At 40.7% G+C, this 8423-nt stretch overlaps 1 pseudogene; it reads right to left on the bottom strand.

Moving 5' to 3' along the window:
* Nucleotides 1-187: 187 nt before the first annotated feature.
* On the bottom strand, nucleotides 188-471 carry LOC106144295 (annotated as a pseudogene).
* Between the last annotated feature and the right edge of the window lie 7952 nt (nucleotides 472-8423).

Below are 8423 nucleotides of genomic sequence, written 5' to 3'. Positions count from 1 at the left end.
CACGATATTCTTGTGCACACACGCTGATTACTTTGTGCACAATGAAGGAACGGGAATGGGGAAACACAAGGACAGAGAAACTATACTTTGGTATAAAAAATGGGGTGGAACTAAATTATGGCTTTCTCATAGAGAATGTATTCTTGGGCTGTAACAAAATTCTGGAGTAAAGTAGCAGATTCCCTTTCTAGTAGACACCTCCTGTCTGCCTCCAGAACAATCCAGTTGTATCTCCGTTCTCCATTTCCAACTGTGTAAGTGTGTCTGTTTGATTGGTTGCTCATCTAACCGGAATCTGATCTGCTTCACTGATAAACACAGTCATTCAAATAGGCTTTCCTTAGTTATTAAGCTCGGTGTCTGCCTCCTGACCTTGAACCGCACCACAGAACCTTCCTTCCTTGCCACCTTCAAATTAATATGACGGTTGTTCTCAGACTTGAATCCTTCCTTGGGTTTCTCATTGGCCATGGCAAACCCCAGAGTCTCCCAGACTGCTGCTTCCCAAAGGAGGAACCGAGTCCTCCCTGAAGGGGCAGCAAGACGCACTGGGGGTGGCAGAAGGAGGCAGTGGAGGGGGCACACCCCGAGGTATCCATTTTTAGAAAGAAAACACAAACAAAGAAAATACTAAAAAATACTTAATACTTTATACCTGACCATCAAATTAAGAAATGTCTTAAAATTCTCTCTGGAATATAGACACTAGAGAACAGCTTTTTATAGTAGTGTTTTTCATAGAAGGCATACACTAAGAAGAGTGAGTGCCCAGACAAATATTTTAAAAAATCTAAGCTATAAATTCACAAACATTGATTGGGTTCATTCTCAAAAGAGTGACTTAGGGTTCTCCGAGTGGAACACAATATTCAGCATATCTTTCAGGGTGGGGGAGTGTATGGACCTTTTGCCACACCAAGACTAGGGCAAATTCGTCTAAAGACCAAGACTCCCAAGAAGGAAATACAGTGACTTGAGGCTTTCTGTTCCCCAACAACGTTTCTTAAGAAGCTTTAGTTCTTCTGGATTCTTCTTCTTTAGTTCTTCATTATGTAGGTATCAACACTGTCAGGGTCATGAGTTTCTTCCTTTGTCTTCCCTTTTATGTGACCTCCTGTCTTCTAGGCTCCAGTGGAAATGACAGCACTTTTTTTTTCTCTAGCATTTTTTCAAAAATGGAAAGTTTACCCCTTGGTTTTCACATCTCTAAACCTTTATCCTCACGCAGCTTTAGCTCTTGACATCTGTCTTCAAATAAAATTTAATATGAAATCGATGCAAAGTGCCATACGGAATGAGCCTGATACCATTGAATATGGCTGGCCAATGGCTGGTGTTAACACTCGCAAAACCACGAATCAATTTTCTGAGTACGATTCTGTTTTTGAAAATCTATGGTGCATTAAACACTTCTGAAAGGTGTATCAGTCAGCTTTCTGCTGCTGTAACAAGAACCTGAAACAACCAGTTCGTAAGGAGAAAAGGCTTGTCTGTGGGGAGTACTTTAAACACATCCGGTCTCAGCTGATAAAGGTCCCTTTGGTTCTTAGTGAAGTCAGTCCTTTACCAGTAAGTACCCCTGCTCTTAGGACAAGGGAGCGTACTTTGACAGCTATGTTTGGCAAACCAGTTCCTTACTGTCAGGGCAAAAAAAGAGAGAAAGAGGAAGAGATTGGTGTCCCATATCTTTTTTAATTGCTGGTCCCCAGTGACTAAAGACTTGCTCTAGGTATTATATCATAATACTTCCTGCGTATAGTATTGTGGGCTGGGGACCAAGCCTTTAACATGTGTGCGTTTGAAGGATGCACATCCAACGTATGTCAAAACTTTGCTAGTTGTTATGTGTATTGATGCCTCTTTCTTTTATGGCTGCATAGTATTCCATTGTTGGCTATAACACAGTTTGTTTACCCAATTATTTGTTGATGACCATTTAGATTTTTTTCTGTCTCTTAACTATTGTGATTAATGTCATATATGCCACTATTAAAACGAGTATTGGAAAATGGAAAAACAAATCATTAAAACTTATTTTCAGACGTTTCCAACTCTAAGCTGAAACAAAGCATAAAAAATTCACATTTTACACATGACTAACCATCTTAGTCTACGCAAGGGGAAGAATGGTTTAAAGTAGCAACAGTCTGTGCTATCCTGATACACACTGAAGGCAGTCTGCTCATTTATTGACCGAGAATAGTGTATGCAGCCATTTACCCAGAGTTCAAATCCTTACACTCATTACTAGTTGTAGGTGTTTATCAGGGTCTCTCTCTCTCTCTCTCTCTCTCTCTCTCTCTCTCTCTCTCTCTCTCTCTCTCTCAAACCTTCAGTATGTTTTAAATCTATAAAATGGTAACCTTAAACACCAAAATAGCCATTGAATACCATAGCTTCATGTTCAGCTAGCCCCATATTAACTATGTAGGCTACATACTTTGAGAATCAATGTACTGTGTACTGCTGTAGTTTCGTATGTCACTTTAAGTCTTTCATGGTTTAAAAATATAAGTGAAATCTAGGTTTGGTGGTATATTACTACAGCCCCAGCATCAGTGAGGATGAGGCAGAAGGATTGCCAATTTGAGGCAAGCCTGGGTCACAAGCTATGCGCAAGGGCTACTTTATATAAGTGTGTCTCCAGAAACAAAAAACAAAGTGAATATATGTAAATACTTTTCTTATCTTTCTTAAGATTAAAAAACTCATATTAATCATAGGTTATAAATGCATAATTAGCGCATATAAACAAGAATTAAAGTTTTCTTGGCTGGTGTGGAGGCGCAAGCCATTAATCCCAGCGCTTGGGAGGCAAAGGCAGGAGACTCTCTGGGGGTTCTTGTCCAGCCTGGTCTATACAGTGAATTCAGACCATTAAGAACTGTGGTGAGACACTGCCCCACTCCCACACTGTCTGTCACCCCCACAGAAAGGGGAAATGAGTTAATACTCTCTTTCTTGACGTACAGAAATATACAGATAAGCAATACAGTGACTGAAAATACCATCCATGGTTTTACACTTTTCGTTTTAGTCATGAGAAGAACATTTACTCTTCAAATGGTGTCCCTCTGCTTCTGCATCTATTGCAGCAGCAACTGCAGCATTTTTGGCTCTTGTCCAAATGGCGAGGGTATTGAAACGTAATGTGTGAGTGGCCGGAAGTTCTTCATGACGAACTGTGGCCTTCCTCCCTTGGAAAAGTGCTCACAGAGCACCCCTTGCGCTTCGGGAAAAGTCAGCGGCATGCTGGGCAGCTAGAGGTTCACAATTCATGAAAAGCCTCTGCCTCTAACTCAGGTTTTCAGCATGTGAGAGCAAGTCACGTGGGAAGGAAGGAGACCGTGGACTGCTTTGATGACAGTTGGCCATCGCCAAGGAAACTGCTCCCTTGGTAACCGTGGACAGTACATCTGTCTAGTTGCATTTCGAAGACTCACAAGTCACTACCATAGAAAATATATATAAAGTGAAAACACATAGAAAAAATACTATTGTAACATGAATAAAAATAATGGAGTTAGTAAAGATGCCTTTGCTTTTATGACAGCTGTAAGGAAGTAATTACGGTATTAAGTAGAATATGCTTAGGAGTATTAAGTTATATATGAAAACTAAAATGTCCCCAGTTTAAGACAGCCCATAAAACAAAAAAAATATCAACCATATAAACCATATAATCAATCATTGGGTTTGCTATCGACAATATACAGAGCTTGTATGCCTTTATGAGAGTGTTTGCAGGGAGTTTATATTAAACACTGAATACTCCCAATTTAATGATGTTAAGATGTTCACAGTAGCACCCACCTTAAAGAAATGTGGGCAACCGGAAGGCAAATGAGGTTAAAAGTCAAATCTAGCAAAGGATAGAATGATAAGGTTGCCCAGGAGGGAAGTAAAGTAATTCTGAAGTAGAAAAGATAGAATAATAAGAAAACAGAATATAAACAATTATTTTTATTTTTATTTTGGATATGAATGTTGGCCTTCATATACATATATGTATTACATGTATGCCTGGTGCACGCAGTGGCCAGAAAAGGGTACTGGGTTCTCTGGAACTGGAGTTACAGACGATTGTGAGCCATCATGTGGAGGACAAGAAAAGTGATTCTGAAATAGAAAAGACAAGATGGAAAGAAAACATAATTTTAAAAAATATTTTATTTTGGGTATGAATGTTAACCTCCATATTCTTAGGTATATTGCATGCATGTCTGGTGCGTGAAGTGGCCAGAAAAAGGGTATTATAGGGTATAAACGTGGTCATAGGGAGTTTATGGAACTGGAGGTACAGATGGTTGGGAGCCATTATGTGGGGCCAAGAAGCAAACCCAGGTCTTCTGCAAGAGCTGAAAGTGCTGTCAACCACTAAGCCATCTCTCCAGTCCTGAATGCATGAATTAAAAAAGACAAAACACCACATTTGATTCATTCACAGCTCTTAAGGAAGACAAAAAGCCAAAACTGAATTGCTATTTCCCTTGAGAAACAAGAAGAGAGAAGAAAATTCAAATTTAAAAAGTTGATTAAAGGTAGAAATCTAAATATTTTAATATATGTTACCTATAGCATTTTTCATTTCTATCAACATAACTTATAAATCACATTGAACACAGTCAATACAGACCTTCATCAACATTAGAATATAAAGAGTCTATGCCAGTAGGCGGAGAAGGTGAAATAAAGACAAGATGTGATATCATCGCACACACCTGGGAGACAGCAGATAACTTGGGGAATTGAGACAAGCTGTCCAGGTATGTTTTGAGATAGACATTAGATAGACATTAATTAGCACAGAGTTTTCTGAATTATCTATATACATTTTTCTCAAGTTAACATACAACACCATCATGAAAGTGGTGTCATCTTCTGAGCTTGGACACACAAACTTGCTCCATGAATAGGGTCAACATCTTGGAATCACATCTCAGAGATAACAGAGGAACACTCTCAGGGGTGCTAAGGTACAAGACAGCAGGGGATCAGAGTAGGTGACAAACATGGACATCACCAGCTACGTCAAAGATGAATTCCTAAGGGTTGGACCATAAATATGCAGAAATTTTAGGAACACTTTAACCAACTTCTTTTACTTATGTTTTACTTTTTTATGTTTGCACAAGTGTGAAATATGATAAAAATATGTGTCTAAGCCTAAAACTGTTCTTTTGGAGGGTACAGAGTAAAAATTCTAGGTGGTGAGAAAGCATCACATTATAGTTGAGGCAGCATAGCTATTTATTCCTTAGCGGCAAAGGAGATCTGCTGCTCCATCTCCTAGTCCGTGTCGGGGAGGCAATGAGGAAAAGAAGAGCACCTGGACACCAGCTTTTACTGTTTGAAAAGTGAGGGGAAAGAAGCGAAGGCAGCGAGGTTGGATGGACGTTCTGACCAAGAAGGGCATCATTTTCCTGTTCATCTCCACAAATGGGAGGAAACCATGACGATAAAAAGTATGCATTGGGGCTGCCATGATGGCTTGGCGGTTATAAGTACACACCGCTCTTAACCGGAGACACCCACCATCCTCATTGAATTGCTCAAAATTGCCTGTAATTCCAACTCCAGGAGACCTGCAGGCTTCTATAGGCACCTGCACTCATGTGCATATATCCCTCGTACACACACACACACATACACACACACACACACACACTTAAAAAAATAAAGCAAACTTTAAAAGATAGACAATGAATTAATGACTAGCAAAGATGACAAACAAATTTAGTAAGCACCTCTTATGGGGAAAGAATTTCATGATTAAATAAACAATTCAATCAATTTTATAGATGACCTTGGTACTTAATCTTTGTCTTTCTTTGTCACTTACTTGGAAATCCAATTAAATGTCTGCTTTGAGCATCAAAGAGCCCAACTAGGTTCAGGCTATATATTTTCCCAAAGGAGAAAAACTTTCCCCAATACTAAGGTTGATATAGACACATCAACTAGAGAAATACTAAATTTGGCACTTCTATAGAGCAAGTTGATTTTTTTCCCAGATATAAATTATTCTTTGAGACTATCTTCAATGTCAACCATGAAATGGTGCCTTTGCAGCCCTGCCAGTGAGTTGCTGCACACGCTCTCTTTCAACTGACTTATCTACCGGGATCTTTTTGTGCCTGCGAATTGAAAAGTCATCCTGCACACGTTCCATCTTCCTGATCTGTTTGACAGCGTCCCAGACAAACACGGGAGGAGAGGGGCTCCGGCTCGCAACGTTACATCACTGGCTTTGAGATTCCACTGTACTTCGGTGAGAGAGAACACAATTACAGCCTTTGAGTGTAACTTCCATTTGGTGGAAAGCTATTTTCACTTTGGCACATGCACGCAAGATGAAAACGAAAAATCCTAAAGGGAATATGGAAATCTGTACACTCTCTAGCTGATTCTTCAAAGTACATTTTGAAAAATGGACTTGTTTTGAGAGTCACTGTAGTAGAGAAACTGTATTTACTAACCCATCCAGCATATTCCTAGACAGACATAATACCACCCAGTCAATCCATTTCATGCTGTCACTTCCCTTCCTTAAAAAATTGGGTTTAAAGACTGTTTTCTTTCATCATTGATAATTTTTGGAGTGGCCAATAACAGTGAAAAATCTTGAGGACCTTATCTAATTGTGGTAGAAACAAAAAAATTCATGGGTACCACTAGGAAGGCCATGTTTCCCAGCCTTTCCTGCAACCAAATGAAGTAACTATACTCAAGTCGAGAGGCATGATTAAAACCATATATGTATTCGTTCTCACTCCTCACATTTCCCTTTCTTTGCTTGCTATACAATTAACACAGAAATCCTGGGGCCTCTGGAGCTTCAGAGATGCATAAGCAGTAGAAGGAAAAATCCCGGATCTATGCTTGACCCCACGGAGCAGAGTAACTGCTCAGTTCAAATCCATTTCTGGGCCAAGAAAGACACACCAACTGCTGACACGCTAAAGTGTTGAAATGCTAGGGGCTGCTTGTTTTTGCAATCTGGTGTCCCTTAACCAGATTAGCAAAAGAAGTAGAATAGAGAAGTCTCCAGCTGTGCACCTTAGGCGCTCTGCCCCATGCTCATGTTGGAATGGGGCATATAGTCCAGGACGTGTGTGCTAACAGATTGAGTACACATGATTTCAGATAAAATAATGTTTATCTCCATGACAAAGAATATCATGGTTTTATGAGAAAGAAGTTTATGAAGGCTTCTCCTCACGGTCCTCTCAGAACCCCCAAACAGAAGCATTTGTTTTAACTAAGAAGGAAGCCATGGGGAAGTATCTATACAGAGGGGGACAGATAGGCAGATACTCATAAGGTACTCACGGCATGGAACAAAGCAACACGAGATTTGTGGAGGCAGTGAGGGGAAATGGTGCAACAATTACAGAGTGTAGGGACAAAACCAAGCCAGAAGGAGCAGCTCGCTCTTCACACAGTTGCATTTTGCATTGGAAAAAGGCTGCTCTGTCTGCATGTCAGGGAATGGCTTCAATCTATTTGTACAGAGATAAAATGGGACTGTCTCCTCCCCAGTATGTGCACACCCCAGGAGAAAGGGAAGGGTGTATTCCTCAGCGTTGGAGAACACGTGAGGGACTGGAAAACCAAAGTAGTGCTAAACTTTAGTGACTTTACACTTACGCCATTTACCTCCATTGCAATTGCAGATGATCTTGGGGTTAAACTTGGTTAAATTTGAGATAGGAGCTCTTTTTTTTTCCCCCTTCACCCACTGAGAACTTCCAAAGCTAATAAAATTATGGCAACAAGTGAGGCTGGGTTTTAGTGAGATTTTTGTCATGCGTATCCCTCATACCCAAGGCACCTTGGGAATCCACTAGTCCCTTATCCACTGTCACTCCTGGGGAGGACTCCCCATAGGCTGTCTCCCCATAGGATGCATTGGGATTCTCTTCAGTAACTGCTCAGGAGATGCTCTTATATCTTAGTTACTCCTAAGAATTTAGGAAGGGTTCTTCCCAAAACACACTGAGGAAATGTTTTCACTTATGCTGTGCCCCTAGATTTGCAACACTGATGTCCCTGTCTCAAGGTGTTTCCCGGTTTTTAAGTGAATTCCATGCTGATGATTGGCTTGAGGCACCACTTTTTCTACACTGTATATCAAGGCCACAGCTGGAGAGGCAGAGGAGTGAACAATTAGCTTGAGGTTCCGAGTCTTTCTCTGGGTCCTGATCTTGTTTCTTTTCCTGGTGACTCATGCTGTGGAGTCTGGAAATCACACCTTTCCCAGCTATAGAAACCTCAGAGCAGGCTCCGACTAGCCTTGTGTTCTCCATCCATGAGAGAAGAGCCAGACGGCTGGCCTTTTGTGTCTTCCGATTCACACTCCTCTTGCCTTCCCAGAAGCAATGGGAAGGGAGGGACAAAGAGGGGGAAAAAGAAGAGGAGGA

Source organism: Microtus ochrogaster, unplaced genomic scaffold (genome assembly GCF_000317375.1).
Source record: "Microtus ochrogaster isolate Prairie Vole_2 unplaced genomic scaffold, MicOch1.0 UNK1, whole genome shotgun sequence".
NCBI classification, from domain to species: Eukaryota; Metazoa; Chordata; class Mammalia; order Rodentia; family Cricetidae; genus Microtus; species Microtus ochrogaster.
The sequence above is the reverse complement of the archived record's forward strand: the minus strand, read 5'-3'. Positions and strand labels throughout refer to the sequence as shown.